Raw genomic sequence first — 17733 nt, 5'->3', positions numbered from 1 at the left:
TAATGACGATGTGGATTTGAGGGTGTTGAGGAATGAAATGAGAGGAGAGAGCCGGATTGAATTCCGAGAATGGATGTATATTGTTGAATGGTGAATGAAGAAGTGATAAGGTAATGAGAAGGGAAATATAATATAGAACAATGACAAGTAGGAGTAATGGAGCAAGACGAGTACTATTGGAATATGATGGATGGCAGGATATTCAATAAAAGGGAATGCCTCGCATCTCCCCTCGAGATGGCAGCATATTCGAAAAACAGAAACATGAAAACTATCAGGGGTGCTAATCGAATTGTGGCCATCTGTAACATCATGAACGAAGCTAACATGTGATATGTGTATGATTGAGGCGGCGGAGGCTTACGATGGTATCTCACTGGTTACTCGAAGTCAAGTGTAGGTTTATTGGACCAGTAGAACAAGATTACTGCGAAGGAGAAAGGAGGCAGACATGAGAATATAACATCTCCCCCCTTTATTATGTATTTTTTTTTTTTTTTTTTTCGCGTCCAATCTCATCGGTCAGCCTGATACCATAATTAGCTGACGCCCAGAACAATCAAAACAACATATCCACGTGTTGTGGAAGTTGGAGTTGAGGTTCGCGACACTAGGCGAAGAAAACGGTGATTGCGACGGAAAGTTCCGCCAGGGGGTTTGATGAGGTACGATCGTCCATGAGGAAGACGCTTGATTACCTTCACCCCCAACAACCAATCCTTATCAATCACTGACTGATACATGACATTATCTCCAGGCGAGAGCGGAACCAAATCAAGTCCACCAGCATACTCAGCCGCATTATCGCGTCCCACCTGGCGACTCGTGGCAAATTCAGAATGAATTGGGGAAACAGTGACAGCTCGGGCATCAGGCAGATTTCCCCAAAGATGACGGCCAAAAAAACCCCTAAGCCGGACTAAATCCATCAGAACGAGGAGTGGAGCGCCAAGCAGACAAAGCCTCGCGGAAATCAGATTCATTAGAATTGACTTTCTTGAGCAAGTACTTCATGGATTTGACGGCTGACTCGGCTAAACCATTGCTCCGAGGGTTGTAAGGTGAAGGTGTGTCATGTCAAATATAGTGTTTTTCACAAAACTCCTCAAATTGAGACCAAAATTGAGGGCCATTATCACTCTTCAGCCATTTAGGAAAACCGAACTTGTAAGACCACGATAGAAGAAACCCGCAAATGGCGGACGTGCTCAAACTTTTCAGTCGCGCCACAAATGGATATCCGCTAAAACGGTCAACTAACAAGAGAAAATGGTTTCCTTCCACTATTTACTATCAATGTGGGGTGTTAACTTGCATTGTTTTTCTCATTTGTGCACTTATTTCTTGGATGCTCCTCTTTTCTAATCTGTGGTTTACTATTAGGTCTTACTTCGTAGGTTCTATGTTTCCTTTCATCAGGTCTCGATAGAAACCTTTTCTTCGTCTCGTCTTTCTCAAATCTCTGCCCAGTGGAACTCTGGCATCCGATTCGCATTCCATGCCAGGAGAGCTTTGAGAAACAGGGTCAACAGCCACGATATCTGCATCACCTGGGTCGGCATTGTTTGCCTCCGTCGCACGTTCATGGCAGGGTTGGTGTCGTTCAGGAGATTGGTTGTCCTTGCTCAGTAGGCCTCCCGAGCCAGGGTCCGTCAACGTCTGACCTTCACTTCCAGCACGTCCAATCCGATGCGGGGACTTGAATTCTGCTTCCTCTGTGCTTTGACATCTGGGCTCTATAAGAGCAACCTGGCGAGCTGTTCGCTTCATCAATTGGCCATTAGGTTTTACCACTGTCACAGCAACGACGACATTGTCATTGTCCTTATGGATCTCCTTGATTCTCGCAAGGTTCCAACTGTTTTTCTTCATTGTCTCTTGCTTCAAAATGACCACGTCTCCACTTTTCAGGTTGGAGGTGGTTCCGGTTACCCATCTATTGGTTAGGCTTAGCTCTTGCAAGTATTGCTTCAACCATTTGCTCCAAAAGCTATTCATTATTCGTTTCCTAGATAGCCAAATATCGGCGTAATTGAGCTGTGCTAATTGGTTTGCGTTGGGCGTTTCGAATTTGCTCATTGATCGTCCATACACAAGGAGATTGAGAGTGATTGAGGTCCACTCCGTGGCCTCATTGTTTATCACACCTAAAGGTCTATCGTTAATAACACATTTCAGCTCTACTAAAAGCGTCTGGAGAGCTCCTACTGAAAGGAGTTCTTTTTGCAGGGCAATTCTCAATTGCTTTTTGAATAGGCCAACCATCCTTTCCGTCACTCCATTTGTCCATGGAGCTTCTGGAGTACTGTATTGCCAAGTGATACCGGCTTCCCCCCGGTCTATTCTGGATTGGATTACTTCGAAACTCACGTTCTTGGCAATTTCTGTTAGATTTGAATCGGCTGCCTTGAAATACCTTGCATTATCCGAGTAAAAGATGGTTGGTTTTCCACAATGTCCTATAAATCGTCTAAATGCATTTAGAAATTCTCCAGTGGAGCAGGATGCGACTGTTTCAACATGAATCGCTCGAGTATGAAGACAAGTAAATAATACAACCCATGTTTTGTAGGTTTTGGGGTGGATGCAATTGTTCTCTAACTCCTTCATCTTCTTATGCTTCTGTTCGAGGGTGAGGCGCTTATTGGCCTCATTCGACTTCACCAGAGCTGAGATATCTGGGAAGCATTCATGTTTGCAAAGAAGGAGGCCCATGTAGTCCAGGCCCACGTTTACCCATGGCTTTGGGTTGTCCACTCGAATGGCTGGCAACGGGGACATTTTTGGCGATTCGAATCTAACATAACGGCATCGGGGAGTTTTGCAATTTCTTACGATTGATTTTGTGTATTTGAAACCTCCCAGGACCCAGAACTTTTTGCGCATTATATCCAAGGTTTGTTTCTGACTTGCGTGCATTCTCGATTGATGAACATGCATGATTCTGGTTTGAGTGATATCACCTTTGGGGAGAATCATTGGGTTCTTGAAGGTGTGAGTCAATGATGATGCTAAGTGGAGTCTCGTTTCAAGCCGAATGACCTGGTCGTCCTTGTCCCAGTAAATGGGGAGATCTTTTAGAGGGGATCCTTTGGGTAGCTTGAAGGGCTGTTTCGAACTCCCCTTTTGAAGCTTCAGCGCTTTGATTTCTTTCCCAAGGACCTTTCTTTGAGCATGTTTAGTCAAGACCAATTCTGCCCAAGAATTTCGCTGCTACACATTTGTTTTGCTTCCTTTGAAACATTCTTTTGATGCGAATAAGGACTCGGACCAGTTTTGTCCATGAAGAACAATTGAGAACAAGACGATCAAGAAACTCGTAACCATTATCGTCGTGGCTGCTGGAGCTCACTTTAGACATAGTCTGCTCAATCTCAATTGCTTTGATTTGTAAAGGATAAATTTGTAACTCGGGTATGAGCTCTTCACAGGTTACTTTGGAATCCTTGGACTTCGACATAGAATTTAGCTTCACTTTTGACGATATAACTGGCTGTGTTGGCCATGCGTCTTTCGATTTGACAAGGAAGTCTGGGCCTTTACTCCAGAATTTGAATTGCGATTGCAACTCCTGGAGGGTGCATCCCCGACTCTGCAAATCAGCCGGATTCATCTTTCCTGGACAGAAGGGAAATTTTTCTATTGGGGCGCCGTCCAAGATCTTCCTAATTCGTCGATCTTCCCAAACCTTACACTGACCCGTTCCTCTTTGAATCCTTTGGAGGTTGAGAAGAGAATCGGTGAAGTATTCAAGCTGTTCATTATTGATTAAGCTCTTGTAGGCGTTTTGAAGATATCGGCCAACATTGACTGCCATTACAATGCCGATCAATTCTGCTCTTGCAATCGTCAGAGCATCTTTGGTTTCGGCTCCTTTGCGCAAATTCTTGGGCATCAATGAGCTTTTGGCAAATACTAGTTGTGAATCCAGGACGCCGTTTCCGACTTCCGATATCAAGTACGCTGCCACGCCCATTCCCACTGTGCTGGCATCACTGAATATGGCAATAAATGAAATTGGCCCACCGCTCCAACGAGTAAATGCAAGTTGCTTTAATAGCGGAATTTGCCTTATCCATTCCTTGAACAAGATCACGGCCCTTTCCGCGATTTCGTCTGGCTTCTTACCCCTTATGGGGTCATTGGTCTGTTTAGCCAACAGGTTCTCATCCCACCCGTTGTTATTGTGCCAAAGTAATGGCAAAATACTCTTGTACCTCATCACATATGGAGCAACATAACCTTGGGTGTCAAAGACTTGACTTGCTAACGAAACGACGTTTCTGCAGGTAATAACATCTGCTTCTTCATCAAATTGTTTGAATTTATCGTCTAAGTCAAACTTTAACTCATCTGTTTCGTGATCAAGCATCAAACCCAAGAGCGACGTTGTTGGCGATTGCTCTACCCTGTTCGGATCAAGGTCATCTAAGAGCGATGGATCATTGGCTGATAATTTGTGCCTGTAGAAACCTCCGCTCTCTAGAATCAGTTCGATTTGAGCTACTAGCGCTTTCATGTCATCAGGAGAATTTGCAAGAATTAGGATGTCATCCATATAGGTTTTAGTCAGTATGATTTGAGCGGCCTCAGGATATTTGGTTAGCCACATTTTTGCCGTCTCTTTCAAACACCAAATAGCTAAGAAAGGGCTACAAACGCATCCAAATGGCAGTCGCGTGAACCGATAGACCCTTGGTACGGATTGACCTGGAGGTGCCCAAACATACCTCAACATATCGCGATCAGACTCCTTACTTAATCGCACCGAAAAGAACATCTTTTGAATGTCGATGGTGGCAATAAACCTTTTGGTTTTGGAATGCAATATCAGCTCGGTAATCTGAGGTAAAAGATTGGGTCCAGATAATAGTAATTTGTTCAGTGTTTGTGAGTTATCCCGTTGATCTGGCAATGATGCATTCGTTACTATGCGGCACTTTGTCGTTGATTTGTTTGGCCGAATTACCGGATGGCTCGTCATGACGTATGTGGGGTAATCTTTCCTATCCCCGAGTTCATCTGGTACCAGTTCCGAAAAACCCATGGTGTGAATCTCCTCGTACGCTTTGATTACTATCTCTTCATGCTCTGGCCTGATTCGCCCCATTACTTGTCTCCACATGGCAATAGCCCGTGGTAAATTATCACTCAAACCATGTCTTTCCTGAGGGCAGTCTTTCCATGGTAGCTCAACTGACCAAAACTTGCCACTCTTGTCGTACCTCGCTGTCCGTTTCTGATGTTCAACGGCCAAAATCTCGGAGGCTGACCCTTTATGGAGATCCGTTTCGTTCGGGGAAATTCCGACATTTTCGCCAGACCAAAACTGCCTGAAGTCAAATTGTTCCATGGCCTGTTGGTAAATGCGTTCAAGATCATAATTCATGTGGGCATCGGCCTCATTACAAATGAATGTGTTTGATCTCATTGAATCAGAAGGGACAGCTCCTCTAAGGATCCAGCCAAGCTTGGTGAGTTTGCCCGATGGAAGACTTGGGTTGGGGGATACTCGTTGGCCTGAAACCATCAGTTGAGAGTAGTACGGCTCAGATATCGAACGTCAATGGGTCTTGTCGTTAATATCGGATACTCTTCTGTGAATGTAATATCTTTTAGGTGGCCTAGCGTACGCGTATCCATTGGAATGGGCGGGAAAGGCTCACCGATAGACTCGATAGTCGTAGCCATCATTGGAGGGGAAATGAAAGTCTTATCTTTACTCATCAATCCGAATGTGACAATCATTTGGCTCGCCTTAAGCGTACTGTTACCTGCAACATTCATAACCAACGTCGTTGGATTACCTCGTAACTGCGCTATTTTGGCTACCCTAGAGCAAATCAAACTCACGTTTGCGCCAGAGTCCATCAATACGCGGATCAGCACGGTTTGCATTGTTTGCAGGTTTAACAGATAACAAAGTAATGTTCCCGAAATACCCAAGAACTTTGAACTGGCTGTTAATGACTGTTGGGAGGTTGATTTACAATGATATGACCCGGAAACGTTCATAGAATCATTTGTATTCTTCACTACAATGGCATCACAGGGTTTTGACGTTTCTCTGGTCCTATCACTCTATTTCCTCTTACGTGATGCTCCACGCTCAGTCGATCCGGTGGTCTTGTCATCGCTAGAACCGGTGGTCTTCAGTTGAGCGGTCACGGTCTTGATGATCTGCCTCGCCAGCTTGGCCATGGGCTCTTCGGATGGTTCTTGGACGTTATTAGAGCCACGCTTGTCCGGTGCCCGTGATTGGAATGCCACTCTTCTCGGGGGAGGCCCTCGACTTTCCTGGGGATTTTTCCGACCTTTGCGATCCGGACATGTGATGGGATGGTGCTGATTTTGGCAAATTGGGCATTCGATCTCACATTTGTGCCCCGGAGTGAATGAGGAGGCACACTTGAAACAACAAGATTCTCTAATGCAGGCCATTTTCCAGCGTTGGAAATCCATGGCCAATCCCTTCCGGCATCTACTTAGCGGGTGGGAAGACGTGCCCGGACAGAGGAAACAGGATGATGCTGTCTCTCATTGTTTTGGGTGGCCGTCGGACCTTGAAAGGGCGAAATTGGAGCCAGTCGACCCAATGATGTCGGTCAAGCCCGAATTCATGGATGGCTGACGGTACTGGACGCTTTGCAGACTCAGCCACGCATCAAATTGTTCGCGGCATTCCACCATGCCCGCTTTCCATCCCGGGAGTGAATCTCCGGACTTTGTCGCCTTTTCACAATCCAAATTGTACTCTAGTTTCTTTTGCATTTTGTAAGCGTTCCATTGGGCCCGAGGGCCGGGGCTCATTGACGTGATAAACGTACGCATTAACGCAAAATCATAAAGATCAACTCCCTCACGATCGAAAATATCACGCAAGTCGGTTAAGGCATTAAATGCTTGGCGAATGGCGTCGGCGTGTTCAGCAGGAGAGTCTCGTGGGGCGGTTCCCGAACTGACATACGAACCAGCCAGGGTGATGGGATCTTCACTTTTCGAGCAGAGACGCCATGGCCGCTTCATACGAGTTGGTAGACTTGCATGAATACTTGTCCATTAAGGTCAGTGCAGTCCCTTTTAAGCAATCCTTGAGCTTCTGGAAAAGGCTGGTCATGTTGAACCCACGGAGGGTCTCCATCTCCTTAACAAGGTTTGTCCAAGAGCTCTTCCAGTTCGAAAATTTCAGCAAGACATCGGGGTCGTTCATGTTGCCTTCGAACAAGATGATGAACTTGGAGGCGTCAAATTGCATGATTGTCTTACCATTGCGGGAGACCGCAATTTTCTTGAAGACGAGGGCGAATGGAGGCTTCATACTCGAACATGGCCATTAAATCCTCCATTTTTCCCGTTGTGAGGGCAAACTCCCCAGTAAGTGGATCGATGTCCGGCTTATACCAAGCGTCCGCGGCCTGGCGATACGAATTCTCAAAGGCGGGCTACTGAGAAGCGACGAGATCAGCGATAAAACGCTTGGCCTTGAGATGCTCGATCCGAGCGCTTACGTCCGCCTGATCTTTGGCTTGGAGATCAGCCAACGTCTTGGAAAACTTGCCGTGGACTTGATCCAGAACCGTGCGATCGTCCTTAAAACGCTTCTCTGCCTTCCATCAAATGGGAATAAGCTCCAGTGCTTGATGGAGCTTCCCGGTCAACAGGGACGTAATTTGATCGTGAGTGGCGTTGGGATTGTTGCGGGACAAAGCTTCGGTCACCATGGGTCCCAAAAGTTCCAATTCGGCGTGGCATGCCGCGAGCTCGGCGGGCAAGGGGGCCGAATCGCGAATGGGAACGTCGGGGTCGGTATCAGACGGATTGCTGAGCACATCGTTGGGGGGCAAAAAATCGCCTGGGAGAACGTCTCCTGGCGCCTCGTCACCAGGTGGATCGTTTCCGGGTGCAATTTCGTCGGCGACGTCGTGATCAACGGGACCATCTACTTGGATAGTTTCGTTCTCCTCAACCCAATCCGAACCACGGCCGTTTCCTGCCATCCTGACAGGGCTCTCAGCTAGAAATCAGAAGAGATGGTCTTTCTTCCAAATTCAGAGAACTAGTTTTTCTCAGGGGTTCCAGAACAACCTTTGGCCAAAATGGGCGCTCAATGTTTATGTTCTCGCCATTTCAAACGGCGGTTTGCAACAGTATCCTCGCCAAAATCTTTAGGCGGTAACCCTTGGCCTCAATTGGGGGCGTGACAGAGGAACAACCCTTGCGAAATTTTCCTCTCACGGATCAAATCTGAGTTTGTCCGGTCTCGAGTCGATTTCTCGCGCTCATGGAAGCAAGCCAAGATTGCGATTGTAGGGGCCTGTGACACGAGAAAGGTTCAGACGGGAAGCTTTCTGGGGACGCTCTCCCCCTCCTCCGAATAAATTGGGCTTGGGCTCAGAATCTCTCAAAATCTCTAACACCTCTCAAATTGGCAGCAATTCTAGCGGATAGATATCTGTATCCAGCTCGAAGGACCATGCATCTGCCTGGCTGAGATGTGTAGCGATATTGACTATAAGTAAAGCTAATAAATAACTTACTCGTACTACGGGAGTGAGGTTGGACGCATGCGACTTATGTCCAGTCGGATACGGAAGTAGTGTATTTCAGGATTATCGTCAGCTAAAAATGGTTCTTACTGCCCTACCTTCAATGTGACTGCCAACGGCCCAAACAGGCGTGCAAACTTGGAATCGAGTCAGGGTTCCGACACAGGGTATGTCCACTCTGTAGGCTCGGTGCATGGAATGATCATCTCCACTGAAATGACATGACACCAATGGACTCATCCAACTCAATATTCATCTGCGGACCCTTGATAGTTCCGGAGCAATCGCCCAATGATTTGACCAATACATCAGCATAAACACGTCGTATCCCCTCCACCAAGTCAAGCCACTCACCACTGACCTCATGGACATCGCAGACGGCTGGAAATGAGGCTGGTACGACATCAAGGGCCAAAAGGTCCTTCCAGCCCACCAACATGGGTCCCCGAATATCCAATGAAATAATGGCTGAGACCTTGGCCACACGCCCACGCAACGTAGCCAACTCCAGTGTGATAGAACCATCATTGGTTATGGGTGTCCCATTAGCTGCTATTAACTTGGTTGACAAAGAACGCAACCCCATATTGGATGGGACCAGATACCTGGGAATAATAGTGCGCATGGCCCCTGTATTGGCAATCGCATCCGCACTTAACTATCACAGCTAAGTGATATGGTTGGACGCTCCCGAGAACACCCCGTGACGACTTCCGTTATCACCGCCACCTTATCAGGAGAATTGCTGAACCGACCCTGATCACGATGATGTGGTGTTACGTCTCACAATTGATCTCGGCCTCGAACACTATCCCTAGAAGTGCTTCGCCCACGTGTAAAAAAATCTCGCCTATTGGCATCGGTATATCGCTCTTTTGATCCCATATTGGACGATCTGCCACGATCTTGACAGCGATGACACAAACGTGCGAGATGACCCGAATTCCCACATTCGTGGCACGTGATGTCTCGAACAGGACACTGATGAGGAGGATGTCCCAGGCGTCCACATCCCTTGCACTTGAGAGCTACAGTTGCTACATTGTGATGTGGTATGGCCTGGTCCCTTATTACTCGAGCCGCCTTGAACGAGTTCGCCGTGTTCAAGACCTTAGCCAAGGTTGGATCCGGAATCTCAAGCAATTTCAAAAACAACTCCGATTCGTGTTTGCAAGATTAAATAAGCTCAAATATGTGGTGTTCCTTCACGGTTAGTTTGCCAAGCTCTGCTTTGTCTCCAATTTGACGCAACTGGGGATAAAAATCCGTCAGAGTTTGTGAGGGTCTCTTTACACATTGCTTCCAGGCAAGTCATCTACCAAAGAGGGGATATATTTCCAAAAACCGTTGTTCCACGAGCTCAATGCAATCCTCAATGGTGTAGTGAGACTGGATCCGCCCTGTGATGGTCAGAAGCAACTCTCCCTCAATCCTTGCCAAGAAGTATGAGCGCTGTTCCCTCAGTTCCAACACCTCCATGTATGATGCTACAAAGTAAGAATGGAACTTTTTGATCCACGCCCGCATTTCTGGAGGACTCGATTTCAATGTCAGAATGGGGGGCTGTAAATCACTTGCCACCCGGCAGTACGGTGCTACCTGTGGCGCTTGAATATTACTCCTTGTGGTAGATTACTCTCGCTCGTACTTGATTTACTTTATTTGCAGTTCCCCACATGAAATACATTCTTCATTAAACAAAGCTATAGTCAATACGCTTTAATGGTGACCCCGACAATTTCCACATGTGAGTGGATTAGACTTCATCATGACTGATAATAAACCCCCTTCGGATTCTCTTCCGGTACTAGAGTCCCGAAGCCCAATTCACCTCAGCTCTTTGGGACAACCTCTCCAAATCCCTTGGTTTTTCCATCCACCACACTACGGCTTACCATCCCAATCCAATGGGTTAGTCGAAAGACTTCACCGCCAACTCAAAGATGCCTTACGCGCTCGTACGGCGGGCGTCAATTGGGTTTACCACCTTCCATGGATTCTCTTGGGATTCGCACATCGCCCAAGGACGAATCCGGATATTTCCCTGCTCAGATGCTTTATGGGTCGAGTTTGAGAATCCCTGGAATAGTGTGCTCCTCCCCTCGCGAAGATATATCTTCTCATCAATTGTGTCAAGAACTCGAAGACTCTTTTCGGACTTTTTTGTCCACCGCCCACAGTGTTCCATGGCAGTCGCGATAGTTATATGCCATCCACTTTACAGTGCTGTTCACAGGTTTGGATTCGGGTTGACAGACTTCGCCCGGCCTTGAGCTATCCTTACGAAGGACCTTACACAGTGTTACAACGAGGTGTGAAGACTTTTGTTGTCGATGTCAAGGGGTTCGGAAGACAGTCAGCATTGATAGATTAAAACCATGTATCTCTGAACACACTCCTCAAGACACATTGCATCGCACCCGCTCGGGTCGGTTAATTAAACCTGTTCAGCCCTTTCAGGCCTAGCAATCTATTATTTGTTTTTTCTGCAGGGGCTGTTGTGGCGCTTGAATATTACTCCTTGTGGTAGATTACTCTCGCTCGTACTTGATTTACTTTATTTGCAGTTCCCCACATGAAATACATTCTTCATTAAACAAAGCTATAGTCAATACGCTTTACTACCCGTTGGAACGCTGCGGACATCCCACTCGGTTGCCCCCCTCGTTTCAAGATTGACGCCGTCGTATTGGCTGCAACGCCAAGTTGAGTCATGAGGTCTTCCATAACATCTTCTTGTTCCAATGCCAACTTGCTATCGTCAATGACCAACTCATCAAAAATTTCCGCAATTTATTCGACCCGATTTTGAAGATCTTTGAAAATGGACCGCACCATTTCCTCATCGATTTCCTCGCCTGCCGCTATGCCATGCAATAATCTCCGACTCCTCGTAAAATGACCTTTATGCGTACGAACCGACGCTAAATTGGCCGCCATGGTTGTGAATTTGGTCTAGCCTCACTCCTTGATAGACACTAGCTGCCTTTCGTCCAACACCAAGCCTCAACGTAGACGTCACAAATTACAACCGAACCAAGAGGGAAAGTCGGAGTAGGAGCGATGTTCTTACGATATCACGGTTTACTTCCACTGCGCCATGTATGATTGAGGCGGCGGAAGCTTACGATGGTATTTGAAGTCAAGTGTAGGTTTATTGGACCAGTAGAACAAGATTACCGCGAAGGAGAAAGGAGGCAGACATGAGAATATAACAATATGATACGGTGAAATCTAAATTTGGGTATCCTGACAAAACCGCGCCGAAGAGTGCAGGTGAGATCGGTGAGAGTGGGATAAATCCAGATGAATCAGCCATATTCCTCCCCATGGATTGGAGAAGAACTGTCCGATGAAAGTAGGTGGCGAGCTGGGATGGAATTGACGTGGACGGTGGCGGAATGAATGGGCCAAGAATTTCCAGAAGCCAAAGCCGGGTGGGAATGGTACTTCCCACGTCCACGCCAAAGACGACCACGGGTGCAGACCGAAGCGAAATGGCCTTCCTTGTGGCACGTGTGGCAGATTTGGCCGCGGGCAGGACAGTGCTTGCAGGAAACACCTCCGGGTGAGAAGAATGGCCACACCTGAAGCATTTGCCTTGGAGAGAGGAGGGATGAACTGAGGTGAAGTCGGATTGATCATCTTTGGAGGATGGATCCACATTTGAATTTGTCTTGCAGGAAGATGTAGCAGCAATGTAAGTGAATTGGGCACCAGAAAAGAATGCGGCCTCGACGGTGTTGGCCGATTCCCAAGCCATGGCGGTCCGATGAAGGAGGTCGTTGCTGGGCTCGGCTTGGCGGAGAAATTCCTCACGCAAACGTCAGTCCGAGGTGCCGGTGACCAAACGCAGGATGTAGAGATCATTTACTCCCAGAGATGAGAGTTCGGCCTCCTGGCCCTCAAGTTGAAGTCAAAGCTACCAGTCGCTGAAACGTTCGCCGGCCTGCTGGTTACATCGGAAAAAGTTGTAATGCCTAGTTAGAATAGGAATGTGTTGAATGAAGATGTCTATTAATTTCTCGACGCTTCCAGCGTCACCGAGAGTGGGTGTATCATCCTGGATTTCGTCGCCAGCATTTGTTGGAGCTTGAGCTCTAGGCATGAACGGAGATATCCATGTTGTTCGGCGATGGGGAAGTTTTCCATATGATTGGACACGGACTTCTAGAAATATGGACTGCGAACGAGCTTCCCGCCAAATCGGCCTGCTCTTGGTCATAGGCACTCTGAGCCACTTTTTGAATTAAAGTAAGAAAATAAGAAGCGCAGATCTCCTCAATTAACGGTAGGTCAATTTTATATCATTTACATGCAAAGTCGATCGTTTCAAAGTTATGTTGTCAAAAGCTTATGTAGCTGACCAAGAGCAGGCCGAAAATTCAAATTTTATGTACTGTTTACAACATAACTTTGAACATGTCTCCTGAGTTCCCCAAATATAGGTTTGGGCTCAAACTTGGCTGAGTTCATTTATTCAACAAGATCTTGTGGTCGTATGATGTGCTTATTTGGAATAAGATGAGCGGTTTAGGAGATAGGATATTTTTGCTTCCGTTTGCAGTCCATATCTCTACTGTAGAAGTCCGTGGATTGGATGAATAAAATAAGGAAAATCCAGTGTTCCAGGAACGAAACTCGGCAAGGGTGCATGACGACATTAATTTTTCGGGTTTCAGGGCCATGTTGAGTTTCGAGGAATAGGGAGGAGCAAGGAGGAACTGGAGTGATGGAAGCGATTTCAGTTTGAGCACGGATCTTGGCAGAGGTCCTCTGGATCTTCTCCCGAAGTTTGGATAAGTTTCCACAGAACTGATTGAGGATAGAATCCTCTTTGACCACGGTATCTGCGTCTAAGGAGTCGCTGCAAGTGTTGAAGAATTCCTCCAGGTTGCCGTAAGCAGTTTCTGCTTCCAAGAATAAAGCCTCTCGATCCCATCCACCATTGTAAAGTCGAGTAATGAAGAGTCAAGAGCCTCGATGTCCGAAATTAAGGTCTCGCAAGCGTTGAATTGACGCGAAAACGTTCCTTGCCGGGAAATTAGTGATTTCTTGGCCGAATCCATGGCTCACACGAAAGTTGAAGAGTCACTGAAGAAATGACACCACGTTGAAAGTTGTACTGGGCCTCGAAATACCAAATGAGGGCACAAGGAAGTGAAGGTGGTCGTCCAGAACGAAGATGAAGATCCGAAGTATTGAAGTGGAGAACGGTGAAGGTTTGAAGTCGAGATGGAGAACGTAGAGTTAATGCAGTACCGATTGCGCCATGTTGAGGAATGAAATGAGTGGAGAGAGCGGGATTGGATTAGGGGAATGGATGTATATTGTTGAATGGTGAATGAAGAAGTGATAAGGTAATGAGAAGGGAAATATAATATAGAACAATGACAAGTAGGAGTAATGGAGCAAGACGAGTACTTTGGAATATGATAGATGGCAGGATATTCAATAAAACGGAAGGCCTCACAGAGGGTTTGCAAAAATAACGTCATAAGTAGATGTTGAAAGATTTGGAGATCAGGATGATCCAAGATTGAGTAGATGAACGAATGGCAACTGAAGTGTAATGATTGTGCCAACTAAAGATATCTCTGATTTCATTGTCATTGATTCAAAAAAAAGATCCGGATTCACCACCGTGATCAAATTAGGCGGTGCTTCAATTACCGGGAAGAAGGCCACTTCAAAACTATTTGTCCTTTACGTGGCCTGATTGCAACTAAATGTCCGATGGATGGCTCTACCATAGAAATTGCACAGGAATACATTGACGTTGGCAAAGTGAGCCTGAATATTTAACTATTTCAGGAATTGTCTTAAGAAACAGTGATTTTGGAGGTAGCAGCGGGACAAGTGGGATCAAAAGGAATGTCTGGCTGCCTGCACATTCAATGCACGTTAGAGAAAGATGAGATTGAAGAGATTACAAGAGTCCTGGAGAACGGCAAACGTTATTCTCCACCGATTAGTTAGCGGTGGTACTTTTTTAAACTTAACCTAACCTAATCAAACCTAACCTAACCTTACCTAACCTAACCTAACACGATATTAAGAACCCTTAAAGTCTTTCTCTAAACCCTTTAACATTCAGCCACAAATTTAAAAATGAGCACCGCCAACTAATCGGTGGAGAATAACGTTTATACTGGAGAACACGGCTTTGGAGTAGTGTTGCCAGGTTACGACAGGCTAAAAACGCCAGATGACCCCTCAAATAACTCCAATTCGAGACATTCACCGCCAAACATATTTAGAAAAACGCCAGATATTCTCTTAGTATTCTAGGGCACTTCAATGTACAATCAGATGTTTTTCTGCATGAGCTGAATTTACTGGCCTTTCATTAACAATATTTGTCATACACAGAACTTGCTTTTACCATGGACTATTATAACCAGATATTTTAAGATTGTACCCTACTCTGTGGATTTCTCAATTCAACTACTTTGATACATTGCATTTCATAAAGCAAAACTATGGTTCATAATTTTCAATGGATGTAAAGGTATACTATTTGAACATTTTTGACACATAAAAATGTGAGTGACGGGGAATCTGCCAAACAATTACAGCCCACCTTCAAAAATCTTAGAATCTATGACAGAAAAAGTTTTTCATCTCGGAAAGCTTTCATAGTGGCCCTTCGGACTGAAAAAATACCAACATTTTCCCCTTGTTCTAAGGGGGGTCACCTGATTGCATAGATAAACGTTATTCTCCACCGATTAGTTGGCGGAGCTCATTTCTAACTTTGTGGCAAAATGTTATAAGGTTTAGATAGAGACTTTTAGGGTTTTTAATATCGTGTTAGGTTTGGTTGGGTTAGGTTAGGTAAGGTTAGTTTAGGCTTTATTAGGTCAGGTTAAGATTTAAAAAAGTAGTACCGCCAACTAATCGGTGGAGAATAACGTTTACCGATTGCATACATATGGACCAACCAATACACCAAGTTATTCCGAAGAATCACGGGGAATAATGATGGGATTCAGCTGCAGTCTGACCCTATTTTCGTTCATCTAGAAACGCCATCGTATTCGTCTCAAACCCACTAGATGGCTCTTGGAGCGACGAAACTTTGTTTTTCATAGTGCATTAGACTAAGCAAGGCGCTAGTATAGTATACTATTCGTATACTGCTATTGTTAGGATATCAAATCTACTAATCATGTACTTCTCTTTATCTATCCTCGTATCTCCACTTATATTTCACTGCCGAACAGGTTCTACTAACTACCTCACGAGAACTATTGCTGGGGAACTCGTTTTCTTGCGGACTCGATCTAAGATGTCTCCCTTCTAACTCGTTAATAAAGTTCACCGTTTAGATAGTTCACTTGCACCTTTCTCACCAGCTATTAATATCTCTTTACACCCAAAGCATATCAGCCTCTATCACCGACGCCATGCCGACAGCCAAAGAGGTGGTCGATCTTCATCAAAAGGGAGGATTTGAACTAACAAAGTTTGTATCGAATTCGGTGGCTTTCTTAAGTCAAATCTCGGAGGAAAATCGCCATTCCTCCTTGAAAAGTCTTCCGTTGGACTCCTCCAGTCTTCCCACTGAGAGCGCGCTTGGAGTCCTCTTGAACATAGAGTCTGACACACTTGGATTTAGAATCGAAACGGCCACCGAAGTCCTCACAAAGAGGTCAATCCTAATAACAATTTCGAGCGTTCATGACCCGGTAGGAGTGCCATCCGCATTCCTGTTCCCTGGTCGAATGATGAAGCAAGATATTTGTGCATCGAAAGTTGGTTGGGATCAAACAATTCCTGTGGAACTCGAAGCAAGGTGGAAACAATGGTTGGAGAATTTCTCGGCTTTAACCAATGTCAGCTTCCCAAGATCCATCAAGCCTGCAAGCTTTGGTAGAATTTAGTTTGGTAGTTTATCGGCTACTGAATTTCCAAGATGGAACTGGATCGATCAAATAAGGCGGAAACCCTTGAGAAGGCCGCGCGACGACTAACCAAACCCGAACAGAAGCTAGTTTTTGGCCATTTAAAGGCCGTTGAAACCCAAAGGCCTGGGATAAAAATGGATTATTTTAAAAGCCAACAATCCCTTTGATCCTTTTCTTGTTAAAGAAGGAGTTTTGTGTGTCCCGAGGTCGACTCAATCGTTTGGTTAATGAGGACGTTAGTCTTATTGTTCTACCGAAAAGGAGCAAACTCACTGATCTAATTGTTCGAAACCATCATTGTCAAATCGGTCACAGTGGCCCAGGAATGACAATTAACGGTATCAGAGAGGCTGGATAAATGGAATCAATTCACTTGTCAGAAGCCATCTTAACCAATGTCTGCGATGCAAGTTACTGCGTGGACGGTGTGAACAACCCAATATGTCGAATCTGCCCGTTGATCGTCCAAAGGCAGACCCACCATTTTCATTCGTCGGCATGGACTTTTGGACCCGTCGTGATCAAGAATAAGCGGAAAGAAGAAAAACGATATGGGCCATGTTGCATCCCTGATATGGTCACCCTGTGAAAAGGACAGATAGTGTAAAACAGTTTTTAAGAGAAATATAGCGTGTTCAGAAAGCGTTCCTCAATCCTTTAATATCCTGTCCATCCCGCTCTGGAATCAAAGATGGAACATGGCGCACTTCGGCAGTAAACGATTCCTCGCTCCCTGATATCTCAAATCCGTCATCTTTGGGACGATGTCTTCCCCAAAGAATCAAGGAAAAAAAAATCGGAAGACTGCCCTTCACATAGTTGAATCCGCATCCCCAACTGACACCAATACACAGCCCCAGGATGAAAACGTCGCTTCTCTCCATTTGCGAGTGGATGAGCTTACGTCACAGTTGGCGGATCTCTTGGCAACCCTTCGCCCAGACCGTCCTCAAGCCGTTCTAGACTCTACAACAATTGCCACGGACGACGTCTCTCACGTCCCTTCGCCCAGCCAATTCTCCTCACAGCCGAGCGTTGTACCTCGTGTCAACACATCACTTAAACCGGAACAACTGACGAACGACTTCACATTGTCCCAGTTCAAATCCTGGAAATCTCAGTGGCGTGACTACTTTGTGATGAACCTCATGGACCGCCTCCCGCCTGAAGGNTATTGTCGGTGTCCTAGGGTTAGCCAAAAAGAAGAACTCGAGAATGGTTGGAGGAGTCCTTGGGCTAGTTGATGAATCATCCTAACCTTTGTCCATGCCTTGGCC

The sequence above is a fragment of the Tigriopus californicus genome, chromosome 9, assembly GCF_007210705.1.
Source record: "Tigriopus californicus strain San Diego chromosome 9, Tcal_SD_v2.1, whole genome shotgun sequence".
Taxonomy (NCBI): domain Eukaryota; kingdom Metazoa; phylum Arthropoda; class Copepoda; order Harpacticoida; family Harpacticidae; genus Tigriopus; species Tigriopus californicus.
This window is presented reverse-complemented; position numbering follows the sequence as displayed.